This window comes from Camelus dromedarius, chromosome 11 (assembly GCF_036321535.1).
Source record: "Camelus dromedarius isolate mCamDro1 chromosome 11, mCamDro1.pat, whole genome shotgun sequence".
Lineage (NCBI taxonomy): Eukaryota > Metazoa > Chordata > Mammalia > Artiodactyla > Camelidae > Camelus > Camelus dromedarius.
In genome coordinates, this window is record NC_087446.1 from 43,672,842 (window position 1) to 43,695,811 (window position 22,970).

General features: G+C 40.7%; 1 long non-coding RNA gene across 1 annotated transcript in view; it reads left to right on the forward strand.

Annotated features, from left to right (window-relative positions):
- The first annotated feature begins 565 nt into the window (after positions 1-565).
- LOC116156381 (uncharacterized) overlaps positions 566-22,970 on the forward strand; it is a 191,327-nt gene continuing 168,922 nt past the window's right edge. Inside the window, exon 1 of the long non-coding RNA XR_004140152.2 lies at positions 566-643. This is a non-coding gene — a long non-coding RNA (uncharacterized LOC116156381). The remainder of the gene's footprint in view (positions 644-22,970) is intronic.

Here is a 22,970-nt window from a genome sequence, read left to right on the forward strand (position 1 = left end):
AGTATGTGCTGAGTGAGTTCAAGGAAAGAAGAGATTTCCATGGTATGGGAATTAAGGGAGGCTACTTGGGACACAGTGGTGTTTGAGAGGGCCTTGAAGGACAGCTAGACACAGAGAGGGGAGGGAAGGAAATTCAAGTAAAGGGAAGATAAAGAGACATGTTGCTGAAACGCAGATCTGAAATTCATATACCAAGAGAGGTTTTACTGCAGTAGTCAGATGCCAGCTGGAAACAGTTCATTACAGATGACTCCTGTGAAAGCACTTGCCTGCCAGGAGTATAGATAGAGATTAGGCAGAGTTATAAGAACAAACAAGGCATGTTGAGGCACCCAGACACCAGCAATATTGGGGAGCCATTGCCACCCTAGGGCTGACGAGTTAGGCAAAGGAAGTAGCATTAAGGACACTGCTGAGAGTTGGAACCCTGCTGGAGGGGCTATCTGGTAAGAGCTGAAGTCAGGGAGGGGGGCAGCCACTGCCAGAGGACAGGCACCAAAGTGGGAGTAGACAGAAAGAAAAACCCTGACTTTTTTCTCCTCTTGCTCTGCTTTCTTATGCCAGTGCATCCTGTGGCCAGCTCAAGAAGGAGCCAACAAGCACGGGAACCTGGATGACTTAAGCCACCAGCATCAGCCTCCAGGTAAGTGGGCCACACACGTGGATGGCTGAGAAGGATGAAAAATGGATCTTGGGTGAGTGATTAGCTGAGAGAACAAAGAATAACCATGAGATGAAAGACCAGATGTTTAGAGAAGATTTTGGAAATCCTAATTACCAACATTAAAAAGTTTCTAAGTTATTTGATAGTTGATGTAGAGACACTGATGCCAGATCAGCAAGAGAGTGACAGGACAAAATTTCCAGAAGTGAGCAGGCCAGGTGGGGCAGAGCTCCATGGTGTTATAAGTGTTCCGTGTTCCTTCATCCGTTCTGCACCCTGGTTCTTAGCATGTGGCTTTCAATAGATTTCACAGGGTCACCTCACGGTTAAAATTGGCTACTCCACCTCTAGTCTCACGTCCGTGTCCTAGACAAGGTCAATAGAAGAAAATCACAAAGAAACCAAAGTTTTCCAGAAGTCCACGGCAGATTTCACCACAGGGTCAACTGCAACTACGAAATGAGGGAGGCTGGGGAAAAAAATCACACTGCTACTCTGAATAAATTCATGGTTTTTTTTTTTTAAAGAAAGAAGAGGAAATGAAATATTGGGTAGAAGCTAGCAGCGTTTGATATAAAAGAGAAGAAAGCTTGATGGGAGAAGGGCACTCTAATTCTTAATTATTTGAAGCTTCCAGTAATTCCAAATTTAGGTGTTTTTGCCTGGATAGAGAGGTTGGGAGAAGGAGTTATTTGGGGAATGAGGAGGGTTTTGGAGATTTGACACGTACTAAATTTTGAGTGACAGCAACATCTAATACATAATGGCTACGCCACGTTAGAAAACAAGAGAGGACAGAACTGGAGATAGGGAATTAAGTGGTAAAGTAGACTGGATTATTGTTCACAACTTCTTACTTTTATACTTAAGAAAATGATACACTCATACCCTTTGCTAGTGCAAGCCAAGTTTCCTTACCAGATACACTGAAGTAGGGTTTGGTGATACTAATTTTTTGGACCATGATTTGAGAGCAGAAGTGACCTGTGCCAGTTTTAAGCCATGGAATATTTCTGTGTGCTTGAGATTCTAAGCTCCTTTATGAGAAGAGCACTCCTTGGTCCTAGGATAAAGGCTCGTGAAGTAGATCAGAACTAATGCCCAGCCAAGCCCAATAGAGAGCAAACCCATGAGGGACAAATAGATGCTTGTGGTTGAAGCTACTGAAGTTTGAGGTGGTTTTTATTGTGCAGTGCTATTGTAGCAGAAACCTAACTAATACATGTGGTCATTCTCAAATACTCGAGAGCAGATGGGAACCCCTTCTCCCTTGCTAGGAAGACTCTGATCAAAAAGACAGATAAAACTGCTTTTGGCAAGGATATGGACACTTGTGCATTGCTGGTGGGAATGTAAATAGGTACAACCTCTTTTGGAAACAGTCTGGCAGTTCCTCAAAATGCTAAAATAAGAATTACCATATGACCCAGCAATTCCATGCCTAGATACGTTACCAAGAGAGATGAAAACATAGGTTCGTATAAAAACATATGCGTGAATATGGAGAGCAGCATTATTCACAGTCGCCAAAGAGTGGAAACAGCACAGGTGTCCATTAACTGATGAATGGATAAACAACATGTGGTATATTCATATAAAGGAATATTACTCAGCAATAAAAAGAAACGACATACTGACACATACTACAGCATGGATGACCCTTGAAAACATTATGTGAACTGAAAGAAGCCAGACCCCAAAAGTCACATATTGTATAATTCCATTTATATGAAAATTCCAGAATAGGTAAATCTATAGAGACAGAAAATAAGTTTGTGGTTTGCAGAGGATGGAGGTAGGGATGAGAAATGACTACTAATGGGTGAGGAATTTCTTTTGGAAGTGATAAAAAGATCCTAAAATTGATTGTGGGGATGGTGTCATTTAGTGAAGATACTAAAAACCAGTGAGTTGTGTACTGTAAATGGGTGAATTGTCCGGTATGGTTTGAAACAAAGAACAAAGGACAAAACCACAAACCTGTGAATAAGACACATGCTGTGAGCTGGGGGCAAAAAACCAGTCACACTGTCTCTCCTGATCCAACTGACAAACAGCACATGTGGTTGCAAAAGCTGGTCTGGGGTTAGTAGATGTGATCTTTGCCAGACAAATGGAGATTTTCTGTATGTGGCACTAACTTCCCTATGTAGGAAAAAGGCAGATATTCATGGTTTCATTAGCACCATGATGATCTCACCCAGTCAGTTTCAAACTCTGTAAGAAATATTTCCTTTAATAATGTGCACAAGCTATACCCAACTGAAATCTAATTGTAGAACATTCAAACAATTCAGAAATATCTGAAGTAAAACAATGGAAGTGTGAAAGTCCTTCTTTACCAGCCTATCAGCTCTACACATTTTCCTCTCCTCCCAGAGCTAATTACTGGAAACAATGTACTAAAACCCTCTGGTCCTTTGTTCTAAGCATTTGCATAAATACATAGACAAGGATACAGCCTTATTTTTACATGAATTGGACCATACTACGCACATTGTGCTGAAACTTGCTTTAAAAAAAGCTTAACATGTCCTAAAGATCTTTTCATGCATTTTTATCAGCTGTATAGTATTCTCACAGTATGGTTATACCATAGCTTGATTATCTGTTCCCTTATTGAAAAATGTTCCCAATTTTTCTATATTGAATTGGGAACAATTTCCTGCTAGTACAAAACAATGATAAAGGCATTCTATATATCAGAGGTATATACACCTCTGAGCATATGTATGACTTTTTTCTGTAGGATAGTTTTTAATTTAAGTTATATTTCTCAGTTGAAGAGAGTGCACATCTTGTCACTTTTTTTTTAAATTAGTAAAAACCTTTTTCCAAGTAAACCTTTACAAGGAAGCCCAATATATAGAAAAGTAAGAGAGAAAATGCATTGATCTTGGACAGAGAAGCAGAGCTTTGAAGCTCTAACCTCTTGGCCTCCTTCTCAGCCTCTGGCCTTCACTGCCCCAAGGCACCTTCATGGAACCCTAGGGTTCCACAGAGTACAAATTAGAAACCATTGCTTTAGTGAACTGAGTTGACATGTAATATTACAGAATGTAAAGGTGGATTTCATACATGGTTTTTGTAACAGATTAATTCCAAATCAAAGAATTTTAGCTACCTATAAGAGTAGTGTATTGTTTTATGTCAACCAATTGGACCATTGTCAACCAGGATGACTTCTGAAAGCAGTAGTGGCCCCAGAGGTTCTAGAAGGAGACTGAGGTAAGGTAGGCTGGTTACAGGAAGGCGCTGGACCTGCTGCTGTGTTCACATGGTGAGCTGCCTGCCCAAGGTGGCTTTGGGATGCTGAGGGTGAGTGGTAGAACCAAGCGTCTTCCTTCAAGTTACCACTTGGCCTGATCATATCATAAATGTTTCATAACAAGTTGTCAGGAAGACAGAATAATTCAGATGCTAGATTTTACACATCCTATTACCTGTGGTTCCATGTGAAATCCCAGGCTTAGAAATATGAGCTTTGACAAAGCTTATATTACCATCAGCTAAAGGAATACATCTGGATAGCAAAAAGTCTTTTGCAATCTAACACAAAACATAAGGTGATGTTACCTAATTCTAATGAAATCTTTAAAAGGTGAAGTTCAGGAGCATCAAATACTTCTACAGCAACTCCTTTCAAATACACCAGCATCATTTAGCTTGGAAACCGTCAGGAAGATATACAACTAACAATCCCCAGTTCCATTTCATAGGAAAAAAAAAAAAAGTAAAGGTAGTTAAAGCTGCACAATTGAGGCACTTATTATCTGAAGCTAAAGTCTGGCTGATATTTAAGAAAATAAAACAAAATGAAACCCTGAACATTCAAAGACATCTCATTCCCACTCCTTGTCACAACCACTCATTTCCCTCATTGAGAACAGAGTCTGTGCCTTTTACCTTTATATCCCTTGGACCTTGCATAAGATTCAATAAACCTTTGATAAATGAATGAAAAATGACTGGTTGCCACCAAATCTGAAAGGAGAAAGAACATAATTTAATTAAAATACTCTGGCCTCCTAAAAGAAGTTCTTAATAAAGGGACAGATCTTTTAAGGAGCAAACCAGTTGTTTAAAATAAAAAAAACAAAACAAAACAAAACACAAGCCCATTAAAAAATTCCCAAATAGAAAGATATAAAATGAGAAGAATCTCCCCCCACCCACACTCTAAACTCTGGTTCTAATTCCACTCCCCAGAGGTAATGCCTGTTAACAGTTTCGTGTTAATTCTAAATGTTTTATGCATTTTTGAGTCTATGCGTAGGGAATACCTCTTACTATTTCTGGTCACACAAGATCAGCATCCTTTCCCTGTGCTTTGGGAATTACCATTTAATACTTAGTGGGGCACATTGAAACTCTCAGTATAGAAGCTAAACATGCCAGAGAGTCCGTTTTCTGGCCTCTCTTGTAGCAGAAGATATAAACACACATTCTAGCCTCCATCGCTTAGCCCCCTAGAAGTTAGAGGTAGAAACTCAAAGAGCAAGAACCACAAGGAATCCACGCGAGTGACGCCGACGTGGGCAGGGGCTTCAGTTAGCAGTTGCGAGTAGCAGTGGGCTAATGGTGCGGGTAGAGCGCTAGCAGCCTCCAGGATTTCCCAGGGCAGCTGCATGGTGCGGACTGGAGCACTGTTACTGGCTGCGTAGCTCAAAGCTGGTTTTCCCCAAGGAGTGCTCTGTGTCTGTGCTTCGCACAGATCTCACTGGATCCCTTCTGACTGTGCTGTGGGCTTCTCCCTGGCATCTTGAGGTACTTTCACTTCCAAAAACCAGCACCTAGATTTTTTTCTCAAGAGCTGTCCTGTGGCTCCTGGAACTAGCTTTTGCCAGAATGCCTGGCAAGCCAGAAGTCCTGGGAATTTGCCTTCCTGGAACAGCCCTCATCCAGTGACTTAGAGGTGCAGCGTTGAAAAGCCCGGCCCCCAGGCCCGGGTTGGGACAGTGCTGAAGTGTGACTTCTGCTGCAGTGTTTCTCTGTGGGATCCGACAGCAACTACCCTCGGGACCTCTGCTTGAGACTGCCCCTTTGCTGAGCTTTCTCCCCTCCCCTGTTCTACTCCCCCCAGTCCATCACGGGTGTCTCCTGGCATCATTAATAAATCACAAATCTTCCAGGGTTCGCTTCTCAGCAGTCTGACCTAAGACAGCCAACTTTCTGGAAACCCTGAACCAGTCAAAACCCTTTTAAAAAATTCTCTCTTTCTGCCTAAATTAGCGTAGGATTGTTTCTCTGGCTTGTAATTTGGTACTGATAAATAACAAGCACATGCATGCATAGATCTCGGTTAAAATATGTGTATACTTTTAACAAAAATGGAATCATAAAAATATTTAAGATTCTGAGAATTTGCTTTTTATTACAGCTATTCATTCATTCTGTGTCCATTTCCACCATCTTTGGAGTCTGTCATTATAAAGATCCCCTTCTCACCCCCGTTCGGATGGTTCCTTGAATTTCTCATCAATCTAGCTTGGGTGGAATTGGGCCCAACCAGCTTCAGGGATAATCTACACTTGGCTTAAAACAACCAGCACATTCCTCGGAACTGAGTTTGGTTCATGGGATAATCACAAGACCGATTCTGGCAAATTGGGGTAACAGATTGTGGGACTTTGTTGGAACTGTGTTTCCCCTACTGTGGATTGAACAAGAAATATGTACCTAGACTCACAGCTGTAGGCAACGTTTTGGGGATTAGGAAGGGGCAGGCTGCTAGGGCCTGGGGTCAGTATAGTGGCAGGAGAGCAAAGAGATGGAGAGATGGACATATTTTCTGAGCTGTGGATAAAGCCTTGCCTGAAGGTATGACCCAACACATTTCCTGTTTTGCTTGAGATAGTTTGGGTCAGGCTCTCTGTGCTTTTCGCCCTGTTGGTTTGTCCTGAGATGACATGATTTAACATATGTAAAAGACTGGACATGGCATCCACTAGATTACGGTTGCAGGGGTAGTAGGCCTGGTCCATCATATGTGATACAGAAATCTTCAGTTTATCTTGTTTGTCTCTGGTGCTCACAGCAGCTTTTATTCCAGCCCCCATTTCTGTATGATTCTAACCACTCCTAGGCACCCCCATTACGTCCTCAACCAGCTTTCTTCCCATTTTCCTGTTCTCTCCCCCATCATTTTGTCTTCCTCACCGACTCTCTCTTCTCAAAACTGGAAGTGGTCAGGGCGTGCAGAGTTTAGAATCAGGGAGAGAAACTCTGGAAGGTGAGGAGAAAGCTTTCAATGCCCTTTAAACTAGATCTCTTTTTTTTCTTGTCCTTAAGCTGAGTTATCTTTCTTCCTTCTTGGCACTGAGGGTCGTGATGCTCCAAAGCCCTTGTTGTTGGTAAACAAATAAGAATCAAAAGTTAACATCATGTTGTACTGCACCGTCTGGGAGAACATGCAAGGGCTCTCGTGCTCCCTGAATAGACGTCTGGCAGAAAGGTAGATTGTTCCACCTTTGAATTCAGTCATTTACCAAGGATTCTGTATGACTTTACCCTTTTTTCCATATTTTCCTTTTCACATAAATCCTCCCATCAAGTATTTATAATGTGTAAGTATTCTTCTTTGTTCGGATGAGCAGTCATGTAGCGCGGGGATAAAAAACCCACTGAGGTGTTTGGATGGCTTCACAGTATAGACAATTGAATCTTTAGTGGCTTGGCATCAGGACTGTAGGATAGAATTTCTTTTGTGGTGCAGTCTCAGCCTTAAAATATACATTTCTCCCAACTCTCATTACCAAGAGACAGCATAAAAATTACGTTAATACTGATACAATAAAATATCATTTTATGAATACACTGCAGTCTTGATTATGAATTTGACTTCCCCTGGAACATATGATGTACACAGACATTTTAAGTGGGAACATTCCAGATTAAATTTTAATGCAGGGTAAAGATACAGAATGATTCAGAGGACAAGTATTTTTCTCATGAAGCACTAACTACTTATGATTCAAATTTATTTCCCCCTGTTTACGTCTTCCTGAATCATTATTTAAATTATTTAATGTTCATCTTCTGACTTTTTAACACCGATCATTTATTTGCTCACACATGCAGTCGAAGAACAACTGCGGAGTGTCTGCTCTGTGCAAAACAGCGTGCTAGGTTCTCATCAGAGGGAGAGAAGGGAACAAAAGTAAGTCCCTCCTGCTAAAGAGGTTACAGTTAATTAGGAGCAAGACTCAACATCCAAGTAACTCTGCAAAATAGTGCAAAGAGACTACGTATGGAGCAGGGAGAGAAAAGCAGCCCAGGCCAAACAAGGAACGGTTAGAAGGAGGACATGAGGATGCCTGCGCGTGACTTGCGTTGTTCCGTCTAGAAGGCTGTACGGGAAGGGCAAGTGGAAGTTCAGGGCAGAGAGCTCAGCTGGGCCACACCTAAGCATTTCATGGTTGACAGATGCCAAAGGTTATTTATTTATGGGCCCCCAAAGGATCAAATTGGATTTTGGGGGCTTTTCAACTTTTGGATTTGTTCAAAATGAAATGCGAATGGTTACAAACCAGAGGCGCTATAACTGATGGCATCATGTCAGGTGTTTAATTTTTGTTAGCTACCTAGGGTTTTCACCAACATTGGTGCACCGTAAATATCGGGGCTGACGGGGAATGAAGAGATGGAGCCCGAAGGCCAAGTCAATAGGCACAAGTCGTCATTCTGTGGAACCCAGGGATTCCAAACACTTTGCTGGAAATACTTCAGGTGGCTCTCTACAAGGAACAGGGTTTTCACCACTCCTGGGACATTGTGGATGGAGATGGCAAATCATATCCACCGTTCTTTTAATCCTATCAAGATGCACCATATGTTTATAAATAGTGCTTTTGTTATGACCCTAATTGAGGGAGATTTAGTACTGTAACTGGCCTATTTCTGACTCGCTATTGTCTAAGATCTTGCATTCTTTCAAAAGTTGAAACAGAAAACTAGAGTAAATTACACGTGTCTGCTGCCTAAAGCATTTATATTTTCCTTTTGTTTGTTCTTAAATGCCATCATTCTACTCATCCGCTGACTGTTCAATTGCAGGACATAGTGGCATAAAGCCAGATATCCTGTCCTGTGGTTTCCCCTCCCCCCCCTCATGAGATTAAGAGGGAAGAGGGCTGCGTGGAGGGAGAAGAGGAAAAAGGCAGAGGAAGTTCTTCTGTTTTACTAAAGACCTCATCCAAAAATAAAAGAAAGGCATGTTAGTGTAAGTACCACTACAAAGGCAATTTCTCGTTAGCCAGGAGCTTTCAGTGTTGTAGCTGGCACTGGTTCACTTCTTCTGTACAATGAGAAATATAAGGTTGCATGAATTTCAACAGCACGTTGAAGTGCTCGGTGATGGCACTGAATCTCAGCCTAATGCGCTGATGGAAGAGACCCACCTGCCTTGCTACCCAGGGCAGGGTCTGACTTAAAGCGTGTGATGACTTGCTGCTGCTCTTAAGAGACTGGGCTGCTGGCCTCCCTCAGCGATGCTGTCTTTGGGGCGCCTGTGTCTTGCATCGGCCAACTGTGCCTATTCATTCTGCAGTCAACTAAGAAGATAGCAAAGGATGGGTTTAACAATATATTCAAAGCAACATGATTTTAATACTTAATGAGATGTATTCCACATTCCATGTATCAATAGGGCTCTTCCTTCCCCCTTCTGCCCTCCCTCTGATTTTCTTCCTTTTCCTCCATCACCTTGCACTTTCTTCCTTTTCTCTCTCCCCCCTCACTTCTTTCTTCCTTTCTCACTTTTCTTCCTTTCAGTCTTACTCTTCTTTTCAAGGGGCAGTGAGCCATTTCATGTCATGCGAGTTAAGAAAGATTAAAAGGGGAACTATATTATGCTTAGGAGGCAATACGCTGCCTTCAGGACGTGGTAGATATCATCTGACTTACATAGTCTACACAGAGAACATGGGTTTGTCTGAGATCAGGTTTGTAACTGTAGGTAGTTAGGTGTTGGGTGCTTGGTCAAGGCAATCTGCATTTTGAAGGCATAGGAGAAGTCATGCTGTTTGTCTTTGGCAGCGATATTAGCAAGCAAACCACAGGCTTATTTCTTGGCTACGTGTTTCCATCCACTGATGCCAACAAATGGTTGTCTTGATAGCCATATCTGTGACTAAAGCAGCTGGTGAAGCATCAGTTGTTCTGCCTTCTGTGGCTGAAACATTCTGACAGCATCAAGAACGAAAGACCTGTACCAGGAGCCGTGTAGGCATGCATTGTGTGTTAGTTTCCTGGGGCTGCCATAACAAATGATCACAAACTGGTGGCTGAAAAAGACAGAAATGTGTTATCTCACAGTTCTGGAGACCAGAAGTCCGAAATCAAGATGTTGGCAGAGGTTTCTTCTAGGGGCTCTGGGAGAATCTGTTCCATGCCTCTCTCCTAGTTTCTGGTGGTGGCTGGCAATCCTTGGCTTGTAGACCTAGCATGTCAATCTTTGCCTCTGTCTTCCTGTAGTTTTCCCTTCTGTGTATCTTGTCACAAACCTCCCTCTGCTTTGTCTTAGAAAGATAGCAGTCATTGTATTTAGGGCTTACCGTCAATCCAGGATGATCTCATTGTGAGATCCTTGACTTAATTATATGGGCAGTGACCTTATTTCCAGATCAAGTCACATGTGGAGGTACCAGGAGTTAGGACTCAGATGTATCTTTTTAGCAGACTTTCAATCCACTACACACTGCTACCTTAAAACAGAAATATCAAAGATTAAAACCTATAAAGTGACTGCAGACCAAATCAACATTTAAGCCAGTGGGAAAGGAACTTTGAGCTCCAGGATTAATCTGAGATTTGTTACTGAACAAGAGAGAAAACACACTTCTTTCGCCCACAACCTTTTTGTTTAGAAGGATTTCTGTGGAGTTCTGTAAAGGGTGCTCTCCTTAAACACTGATGTCATGTTTACAGTCATTTCAGAAACCCCATAAAAGAAAACAATGCTGCTGTGTTGCTTCCAAAAGTTTTACCAAAAATAAATAAATAAATAAATAAAAAATAAAAGTAACTGCAAAGAGAAAAACCACGTGGGTGGCTTCACTAAAGATTATATTGGGGTTAAGAACCATGCTCTATGAACTGAGGCTTGCTCTCTCAGGAGACACGATTCAGAGGAAAGTCAAGAGTAGAAATGATTACATCATTTTAGCAGTTCTCATACACAAAGGTCAGATGGTCAGTTTGGAAAAAAAGAAATCTGTCAACTTCATTCTTTTAATCTGAAACTAAAATCAAATGGTAGATTTCATTTCATCACAAGGATGCCTCTGATAGACCACAACTTTTGCATGCTTCTAATATTATGATCGTGCTATACCCTTGCCTTAGAGTAGGGTGAAAAAAAGCTAGTAGCTGTAATAGATGAGACTTTCCTGTGGACAGGCCAGCCAGCACGTGAATGACTGCGGACAGCTCTGTCTTTGCAGACTCCTCTGCTTTGTTGACACTTCTATTCACTTACCCAGTGGAACATATTTTCTACTTTCAAGTGAAAACCTGCTTCTGCTTCCCAATATATTTTTCAACATCTCAACTATTGACTTTGTGCACAGAGAAATCCTTTGTAAAGCACATACTTAAGGAAGATGATTCGGGGAGCGCATCAGCTTGAAGCTTGGAGACGGGTGATTACTTCCAATTCCTGGGGCACTTAGTTCCAATAGAGCCTTAACCTGTAATTTAATCCTCAGAATCTGTATTCAAAGATGACCACAACAATGCGTGCCACAGAAGTAGCTTTCCCACTGTCTGTCGTTTGGGACGACCCCTGCCTCTCCGTCCCGCCCACAGTGTGGACCATCAAGAGCAGACTTGACCTCTCTCTGCATTTATGTCCAGGGACATTTCAACCTGCTGCCATTAGCTGGAAAATGGTTACAACCGATGCTGTAATGCTCATTCTTATGTAAAGGTGACTTCTAAGATGAGGCAGTGCTTAAATTTTTGGACTGGGAAAAACTGCCAACAATTTGACAAGAGCATATGGTAGTTTGGCATTATGTTGACGTGACAAGAAATACCTGTCAATTCTAACTGCTGGCTATGTAGATGTTTGGAGTTACATATATGGTCCACCAGAAACCCAGAATGGGACTCTCTTATACAGCCGTGTGACTCTTGAGTATATTTATGGATCTAGGCACTAACACCTGTGAAAATACATATGAAATATGAACCTTAATTGAAATATACTATCATGCTTAATTGAAACATGTTCCCAGGAAAGCAGAGGAGGTTTTGCCTACGTAAAAAATTGTAGAATAGGAACCAAAGGTAACACAATATTCTTCTATTAGTGGATTTTTTTTTATCTAATAAAACTGTAAGACAAACATCTCGTGTGCTTGGCTCATTAACAATACTTATTTTTTTTATCAGAATTAATATTCTTCCATATTTTCTTTGGAGAAAGCAATATTGATGTTTATATAAAGTGTAAACAAATGATGCAATGTTTCACATTTTCCAGTTTTTTACTGTGATATATTCTCTAAAATTTTATGTTAGCACAACAACAGACAGAGTGCTTCCACAGTTCATTTCAAGATAATATATTGCTCCTTTATAGCAAACGCAGTACAACTTGGGCTTAGGAACTGGAAGCTAAAGCAATCTTGGGACATGTGTTCATTATACCTTGAACAAGACTCTTTTGGTAGGTCTTGGACCACTGATAAGTTATTAAAAGACATAATTTCCACGCAAGTGGCAAAACCTTTAAAATACATGAATGTAAATATAGATGTAGACAGATATATTTCAATGCACTAACTATATCTTTGAAGAGGACATCCTCGTCAGCAAAGAGAAAATTATAAACATGTACTTCTAAACAATTAAATGAATGTTTCAAGAAAAAGGAATGTTGATTTTGACTTTTTATACTTTAGTGGTTCTGTGAATTGCAGATCTCACTCCATATAATCACATATCTCTAACCTCCACCTGTTGACTTTGTCACTAGAGCATTATTAATATATGCTTTTATGTAGAATTATCTGCATAATAGTTTATAAATATTAAAAAATTTAAAAAGCAAGCTTAGTTTGGAAACTTGTTAATCAATCAACTTCTTGGAAATTTTTGAAAGGAAGAGCTGAGCAGAAGCCTAAAAGTATAAGAAGTTGGATTGAAACAGACAACACTGGTCTGGTCTGTAATATATTCTTCAATTTTATTGACTTCTTGGTGTATGCCACGGATACATACATAAGCTCATTAATCCTCATGAAAATCCTTTGAAATAGGTATCTTGCAGATTTCAAACGAACAACCCTGACACTCAGAGAAGTTATATTGCTCAACATAACATTTTTACTAAATGCTAGAATCTGTATTCTTAACCACAGCCATCTAAAGATGATCAAATTCCTCATTATGTATTTCCTAAGAAAATCGCTTGCATTCTTAAATAGTATATTTTCTATTTTTTATGTTTAATTGAACAAAATAATTTTCTCTCTTGTTTAAATAGAAAAATGTAGGAGTAAGTGAGAATTTTAGGTTGTTAAAGTATTTGAACAATGTACACTAAAGCCAAGTGCTAAATAGCAGGGATGACATGACACATATTTTCTTAGGAATAAGGTCTTTCTGAGAGATCATAAATATTTAAGCATAAACATTCCATAGAGTGGCAACCAGGACAATGTTTGATTTAGTGTGGAATTTTCTCAACCTTTAGATGGCTAACTACACAACCTGAATTTCTCATTAATTGACAAATACCCACTTTGCTTTGGAATGTGCAGATCTTTAAGATCTTACCTTTCCAGATGTTTGACCTTTAAGATCTTGAAAAAGCCTTGTGAAAGTAACGGATAAAAGGTAATAGCCCACAATCATCGATTGTTATGTTCCTACTTCATTCAATTTGGATATTTGGGGGCGGGGGTTCTCTTTTTTATAATTGCTATAACTTTACCACTTAATTTTATTCATTAATAAGAGTTTTACCTCAAATATCCATTCTTCCCTTCTTCTCCAAGAGAGAAGTCCTGAGTCTTAGCTGGACACACGGCTTTCCAGAATAAAGGCTCCCTTTCTTAGCTTCCCTTGCAGCCAGGTGAGACCCTGTGAATATGTTCTAGTCCATGTGCTGTAAGTGGAAGAAAGGAGCCACTGCCTGCCCCTCCTTCATGTTTCCTTCCCACAGACTGAAATGGAGATACTCTGTCTGAAGCTTTAGTAGCCATCTCTGAAGATGAAGTGATCTTGGAATGGAAGCTTCACACAGCCAGGCCACCACCTGGAAGGAGGTGGTCCTTGCCACTGGGGAATGCCATTCCAACCAAGATCAGTTGCCTTCAGACTTTTTAAACATAGGAGATGTATTTCTAGCTTATTTAATCCACTTTTTTTTTTTTTGGTAAGTTGCAGGCAAACCAGTTTATCTACAACAACACACAGTTCACTATCCCATTTGACTTTGATTGCTTACAGAGCTGCCCGACAGTGGCAGCACAGTCTCGTGGAGTTCTGGTAGCGGGCACAGACACGGGGCTCGGGGGACCAGGATGTTGCTGGGTTTTGATTGTTTATGAATTTGCTGGCTGGTTTACACTTCTCATGTTTTACATGGCACAAAGTGATCTTTTCTTTATTCTGGATGATAGCTGACAATGTCCAACAGATTTTGCAGGTGAAATGCTTTTTGAAATAACTGCACGTGCACGCTTACCTTTACAGAGTTTTTTGAAACAATACTTGTGTGAGGGATGGGGAATTAATTTGCATGCAGAGGCCTAGTGTGTGACATTCTCAGGTGAGGGAGGCGGGGTCGGGACGTTTAGTTGATCAGTTTGAAGGCCAAAGGAGACCCTGACATCGGAGTTCCTGGTCAGCTGCTGAGCTCACCTTAAAAAAGACCCCTCTCCTTAGAGGCAAATCAGCAAAGGCACAGAGGCAGATACCAAAGGGGTAGCTTTGCTGGCTTTGTCACAGGCCTTAGTGGCATTTGAACAGCAGGCTGTGACACTTTATCTCGCCTCCATGACTGGTCACAGAGATAAACCACTGTGAGCAAAGCTCCAGTCAAGTGTTCAGTCAGGTTCAGCCCAACTGTAGTTCTACAAAGCCAGTCCTGCTTTTACTCCAGATCTGGGCAGAGCAGGCTGTTCATTGAACTTTGTAAAATACTAAGTGAATTTCGTTTCTGAATTCTCACGTGATGTAACATAAAAGAATAACTGAGTGCTACCTGATTTTACATAAAATCTTAAGTATTTAAAAGGTTGAGTTTTGAGGTATTTATACTTAAAACTCTTTGAAAAAAAAAGTGGTTGAATAACTATTTCCTTCTTGGATGGAGAAACAAATTTTCCTTTAACTTAAAAAAAATCACATTTGGGAGGCAGCCACCAGGGACAGTTTCACTTGGAAAGAGACTTTTTGAGGCAGTTCCAAGTGACTGAGAAAAGAGAATTATAATGGAATTTGCTCCACAACTTTCATTCTGACAGAGGGGCTATTCAGCCTATGGAATTCTTTTAAAATCACTGACCTGAACAATATGCTTCTGAGAATGTTTTCCTGCTTAGCTTATAAAGATATTATTATGTATCGGTGATATAATCACTAGAAAATGCTCCCTCTGGGGCATTTGTTGTTTCTCTAGTTATCACAGTTGATTGGAAAACTGATATATATGTACCCGAAGGTATAACAGGAAAGCAGATACAATCTTTTATGCAAACTGCACCTTCTGTCTTTGTATTGCAGTCTGTGGTTATATATAAAACAGTTGAATTAAAAGATAACTTATAAACAGATATTTTTAATATAAGGGACAAAATTATTGTAACAAGGTTAAAATAATAATTCCTATAGTTATTTGTGATTTTGATGTCAAGACAAACCTATTTTCAACGATAAACTCTGATACAAGCTACTTCTAAGCCCCGATTTCCTTCCTGGCAAACGAGAGTAGCAATCTCTCTCATCTCCTAGGACTGTGTTGGGGATAAAGGCAGATGATCTGTGTGAAAGGTCTACCACAGTGCTTCACTCGCTGCTATCTATTCTTAGTGCTATCCTAGAATTCGTACCAGTCTAAAGCCCGCAGCCGTAAATACCAGAAATATGCACTATATTATACTATCATTAGTTTCATTGTGAACCTGAAGAGAAGTAACTCAATAAAGTTAACCAACTACGAAGAAATTGTACCCTTCAACTGTCATTTAGGTCTCCTCAATTATTCAAACTATTTGGGAAGAGATTAAGTTAATGTAAAACAGAAGATCAGAGATTAGGTAGTAAAACTAAAAATTCTTTACATTTGGCTTTGGAATATGTTTGGTTGTTACATTTGAAAATTGGTGTGGCTGGTGGTCTAGATACTCCCTGCAAAGAAAATGACGAGGACAAAGTGAGGAGACGTGGTTCAGGCGCAGAGAAAGATGCCCAGTCTCCCTACTCATCCCCTCCATCCAGCTATTCCCTTAATACGACAGCAGAAAATGCCTGCTTCCTTTAACTGATGAAAATCTGTGCTCTCCCAATACGTCCTTATAAAGTAGGGAGGTGGCTAAGTAGTTGAGCTTCAAAGGGCTTCTCTTCACGCAAAGTACGCAGAGGAAATTTAAGTGTCTAAAAAGCTGTAATTAATCCGTGGCCACACTAACTGCATTGAACTTGAAAGCAAGCTGATTATGGACAATTTAAAACTCTGGTAAACCACCCAAGGACAATCGTGATCAACTTCAGGGTCCTTTGAATATTTATGAGGCATAGATTTGAATATATTAAAACAAACCCTGTTATCACTGACTGTATTATTTATTTAGAGGTATTAATTTCTTTTTAAGTGAGCATCTAAAGAGCTGATATAGTAATAACATTAAGCTGGAAGGATTTTTTTTTTGAGAAAAAAAGCCATTTCTAGGAAATTCTCAAATTCTTTATTTTAGATAAAATATTTAATATTTGATTTGAATCTGATGGAAAATAGTTTAAATAACGCACATTAAAATGCACTTCAATAACAAAACTTGCAACGCATATTTAAAGCCACACATGAATTTATGGCTAATGACAGTAAAATAAACTCTTGCAAGGAGAAGGTGGCATTTTAGCAAAGCAAAGATGTTTAATCAATCTTTAAAAAAACTTAGAGAAAATAATATGACAGTTGTCTTTTTTTTTAAGTATCAATTAAAGAACAATTTAAAAAGAAAAAATTGTTCATTTCTAAAAGATTTAAAAGAAGCTTCGGGGAAACTTGATAGTATGTAATTGTACAGTGATTTTTAACATTCCAACAAAAGCGTGAGCTGCAGTGTTTATGAGTACGACATGGAACAGGGTCCAGGGTCAAACACTGGATTATATAAAGTTAAATGCAAATTTCATTATGCATTAGTTATCTATTGCTACATAACGAACTCCCCCCAAGTTTAGCACCTTCACTGGGTGGTTCTAACTCAGAGTATCTCGTAGGTTGCAGTCAAGATGTAGTCCAGGGCTGCAGTCATCTGAAGGCTTGACTGGGGCTGGAGTAGCCACTTCAAAAGAGGCTTGCACGTGTGGCTGTTAGAGGGAGGCATTCATTCTTTGCTGCCTGGGCTTTTCTTTGACATTCAGCACCTGGCTTCTCCCAGCATGTGTGATCCAAGAGAGAAAAAGAGGAGACCTTAAAACCTTGTATGACCTTGTCTTAAGACTAGGGAGTAACACATTATCACTTCTGCCATAATCTAGTCATTAGAATTTGGTCACTAAGTTTAGCTTATCTGCAACCAGAGGGGAACAAAACTCTATTTTTTTAATTTGTTTTTTATTTTTTATTGACCTATAGTTGATTGATAATGTTGTGTTAGTTTCTGGTGTATAGAATAGTGATTCAGTTTTATATATATATATATACCCTTCATATTATTTGTTATTGTATGTTATTGCAAGGTACTGAATATAGTACCCTGTGCTGTATAGTATACAGGATCTTGTTTATCTATTTTATTTATGGTAGTTTGTATCTGCTAATCTCAAACTCCTAATTTATCCCTCCCTCCTTTTCCTCTTTGGTAACCATAAGTTTGTTTTCTATGTCTGTGAATCTTTTTCTGTTTTGTAACTAAGTTCATTTGTGTCTTTAATTTAGATTCCACATATAAGTGATATCATATGATATTTGTCTTCGTCTGACTTTCTTCACCAAAAATGATAATCTCTAGGTCCATCCATGTTGCTGCAAATGGCATTATTTCATTTTTTGTGTCTAAGTAATATTCCATTGTGTGTGTGTGTGTGTGTGTGTGTATGTACACACACATATATATATACCCCATCTTTATCCATTTATCTATTGGTGGACATTTAAGTTGCTTCCATGTCTTGGCTATTGTAAATAGTGCTGCTGTGAACACTGGGGTGCATGTGTCTTTTTGAATTAGAGTTTTCTATGGATATATGCCCAGGATTGGGATTGCTGGATCATATGGTAAGTCTGTTTTTAGTTTTTTAAGGACTCTCCATACTGTTTTCCATAGTGACACACCACATTACACTCCCACTAACAGTGTAGGAGGGTTCCCTTTTCTCCACACTTTCTGCAACATTTATCGTTTGTGAACTTTTGAATGACAGTCATTCTGACCAGTGTGAGGTGATACCTCATTGTAGTTTTGATTTGCATTTCTCTGATAATTAGCGCTCTTGAGCATCTTTTCATGTGCCTGTTGTCCATCTGTATGTCTTCACCGGAGAGATGTCTGCTTAGGTCTTCTGCCCACTTTGATTAGGTTAATTCTTAAAGGGAGAAATAACGAAGAACTTGTGGCTATATGTTAAAAACACTATACATCTCTATTGAATGTCTCAGAGCCTTCACTAGTTGAATGTGAATCCATTAGTATATGTCCTGTTTCCCAAGCTTACTTGACCCCTGAGCTCATTTTTGTGGATTATTTTGCAGATCTGGTGTTCCATGGGAGACACTCGGGGAAACACTGGTTTAACACTGCCATCACAAGGGAAAGCATATGTATGTCTTCAAGGCTACAATGTATGATATTGTTAGCTTTTAGCAATGGCAGTTCATTATCATCTTGGTGCTAGGTGCAGATTTCTTGGCCTTAGATAAATCATCAACTTCAGTCAAAGAATATTTATTACTATTTTCTGTGTGCCAGACACCATCTAATAGTTGGCTATTAAAGGCTATTAATAGTTGGCATATGAATGATCCTGGCCCCTGATGAGCCAACAAATGAGGCATAGTCTAAAATAGCTCCAGTGAGGTAATAGCAGAGACATAGAGCATAAATTATGTGCCTTGCACCATTCTAAGTGCTTTGTGCATATACCTTGTTAAACTCCACAATAACCCTGTTAGGTAGATCCTTCTTTTACAGATGAGAAAACTGAGACAGGGAGAGGTTAAATAACTTACCCCAGGTTACACCGCGATTATATGTCAGAACTGGGATTCAAATCGATGAGGAGTCTGGCTCTCAACTTGAGCTTTTCGCGTTATGAATATGGCCTTCTAAGTACTATACTACCACATAGTTGTAGAAAAGAAAAGAAGATTGCAGATAGCTCTGATCTAGGAGGCTAGAGGAAAGTGTCACAGAGGAGGCAACGTTTGAGTTAGGTCTTTAAGGGTAACCAGGACTTAGCCAGGTGGAGAAAGAAGAAAGGCAATTTCAGCCTCAGGACCAAATGTCCCCAAAGGCACAGAGTCCTGACTGTGAATTGTGGCTTAGAGAATGCTCGTATGAATAGAGGGTACCATTGATGATGGAGGGTTCCGGGACATGAAGCTGAAAAGTTAACGGCAATTACCTGGGAAGTAAAATTCAGAACCACAGTGTTATTTAGCTCCTATCTGCAAATGTTTACTGTCAATATCCACCTTTGCAAAGAGTGATCCTTTAAGCCAGGAATATCTGTCTAAGACAGTCTCGCATATGGGGTGTGGTGGAACCTTTTTCAGGGATGAAGGACTTAACTCTCCCAGATGCTGGGAGTGCTTCCAGCAGAGAGTCCTCAGCGGTCAGCCCCCTCTGGGGATTGCATTGGCTGAAGAGAGCTGCCTCACCCAGGGTTACAACCCTTTTCCAGGACGCCTGCATCAGTGTTAGGATACAAAGGCTGGCCTCTCACTCCAACTCAGGACAACACAAAGGGTCATCCTGGCTTTAGAGATCCCTGTGGAGTCGGCTGCAGACTTGGTTGAGACTGCAACCCCGCTTGACTTCTCTTTTTCTGCTCAGTCCTGCTTTCATCTCTCCTCTTCTGCGGGAAGTGGTCCCAAGAGGCTCTGTGATAAAACTCTCAAATTCTAATCTCCGTCTCAGAGTCTGCCTCCTGGGGAAACCCGGGGTAGTACAGGGAATGGCTGGGAAAGCAGATACTGGGATGGAATTTTGGAGCTCTTGGCTGGCAATTCAAATTCCATTACTAGGATAAGTGGTGCCCAGGTAACCTCTAGCACAAGGTGGCAGCACAATTGTGAGCACCTTTGCCTGTGGTGAAGTAGGATGGTATGTGGTGATCCGCGGAACAGAAATCACTAGTTGGCGTGGTGCGGTAGGAGTTTGAGAATGTGTGGGAAATGGTAACTGCGAGGTTGGTGGAATTGGTTGGCTATACCTAAACTCAACTGACACTCTGGGAAAAACAATTAGGACAAGAAGCCAAGAGTGACTGACATTTAAAAGCTAAGAATGAAAGCCAGAGACAACCTCCTTGGCAGCATAAAGAGGCTCTCATCCTTTGGAAGGAGGGCAGAGAAAGCTGAGGACCAGAGGACTTAATCATGACAGGAGCAGAGCTCAAAAGAAAGTTAAGCTCCCAAACAAGGCAGATCTGTTATGCAAGGTCAGGGCCCTGAACGGAGGGGGAGAGAGGGGGTGACCCTGGCACATGGACAGGACATCTGGATTGATGTGCATGAGAATCATGAATTCCCAAATTCCCCTGAACCCACTGAGCCTGCACAAGAGGCCCACTCTTCTTATTTAAGGGTAGTCCTTCCTCTCACTTGTTATGAGGTCAACAGCTAGAACTCAGTCACAATATAACCGAGCTGAGCACATAACTGGGCCTGATAAGTGAGGAAAGGGACTAGACCCCAGTGAGCAGGTGAATGGGTGGGGGCCGATGGAGGTGCACCTGTCTGGATTCTTGGAGGGCGTGGGGAAGGGGGGTGGAATGTAAAGTGGGATCAGGGGAAGTTTATCCCGGATATAGGATTTAACACCCTGGCAAGGCCCCCAGGAGATGCTACAAACACACGACCAAGATGCCCCCTAGAAAGAGCAAGGAAGTGCACTAAGTGAGGCAGACATGCCAGAATGGCCTTGAGAGGGAGAGGAGGGGTTTAAAAGCTCGGGGGAATGGGCGTGCTGCAGTGGGTAAGCTATGTCAGGCTGGAAAACCACTGGAGGCCTTTGTTCTGCGGGAACAAGAGAGAAGCATCATTTGCCAAGTAACAGACATATGATGGTGAGAGGGCCCCCAGCATCCCTAAGAAGAGCTCAGTGGTGACTGTCCCCTGGGGGCTGGGCCTGACGGTAGGAGACGCCATCTCTGGTAACAATGGGGGTGACAGGACCCCCAAGTAGACAGAGTTACCATCATGAGAGGTAAAGTCATACAGGCAGACCGAGGGGTCTACGCTCAGCATATTATGGACACTGTTAGAATACAGTATCCCTAAGGGCAAAATCGATGGGCAACCAGGGAGGGTACTACTCAATCCATAAAGTCAAAAGAAACCAAGGATGGATGATCTTGCTGTCGGCAGTCATCCCAATAAAATGTTTCTAACCTGAGCCAGGTTTGGAATGTGGCGCCTAGTGGTTAAAGAAGAGACTAAAAGTCCCCAGGAAGGAGGGCCCTATGATACCACAGCAAGTGAGCACTGTAATGATCCCCCCCGTCCCTGCCTAAAGAAACCTGTGGCCAATTACTAGAGAGAAGGAACACTGATACCCAGAGACCCAAAGAAGCGTTGCCTTAGCTCCCTCTTAGCATGTGGTCACATGGGGGCCAGGTTGTTGATGGAGTCCTGGCCCGTGTCTGACCACCAGTGAGTCTCCTGGGACTGCGGTCATTTCCAGTGGTCATTTCCCTGGTCCCCATATATACCTGAAATAGATATACTTGGTAGCTGGCTGACCTCCTGCATTGGGGTCAGAGCTATCGAAGAGTCCAGGGGAAGACCAAGCAGAAGTCTCCAAAGCTGCCCCTCCTTCCAGCGCAAATGGTAAATTGACAGCAATATTGCATCCCAGGGAAACGACAGAAGTTAGGGAGGCAAAGAATGTTTGAACTCTGTGTATTGTCTACTGAGATCAGGACCTTCCTAGCCAGCTCACTTTAGGAACTGGACATCAAGTCTAATTCATCTCCAAACTGAAAAAAATGATCATTTCTAGTGATGATTTCATTACAGTCATTATAACCCAATTCCATTATGACTAAATGGACTTTTAAAATGGAATTTTGCCTATATGTACTGTCTCTACAGGCACTCTTAAAAAAACACAGTTAAAGAGTTCTAAAATTGTTTGCTGGAAAACAAAAGCTTTTCATGAAAAAAAGCATTTTCATTGTGTGTGTTTGTATAGATGGTATGATTGTTCTTAATATAGATTTTGATCCATAATGACCTCAGTTTCTAAAATACGAAAATTAAAGCTGACCTTATAGAAAATGGTAAAATGCATCCATTCAGTCTTTGTGCTGCTTTTTCTCCCCTTCACCTCTTCAAACTTTTCTTTGCTCAGCTTAACTTGCCTCCAGTAACTTTACGTGAATGTTTTAAATAATGTCTCAGAGAATCCAGAAAAATTAGGCCATGGCCATGTTATAATATTCAGCATTTGATATATCTTTTTCAAAGAGAATTTATTTTTTTCATCATTGTGATTTTTAAATGGGCAAACTTTAAGGAAAAACTAGCCTAATGGGACATTTTAATCACCACTGGATAAAGATTTTTGGTATTTCAGTGAAGCAGCCTCATTCTACAAGCGTGAACTGGGGTTCCTTAGAGTTTTTGCTTCAAACAACAAGATGGCAATAGTGCATTTTAAAAGATTCTCAGAAACTACAGATTGTATCTTTCTTCTTTTTATTGAAGTATAGTCGGTTTACAATGTTATGTTAATTTCTGTTACAGCATAGTGATTCAGTTATGCATGTACATATGTATATTCCTTTTTATATTCTTTTTCATCATAGGCTATTACAAGATTTTGAATATAGTCCCCTGTGCTCTACAGTAGGACCTTGTTGTTTATCTATTTTATATACAGTAGTTATTATCTGCAAATCCCAT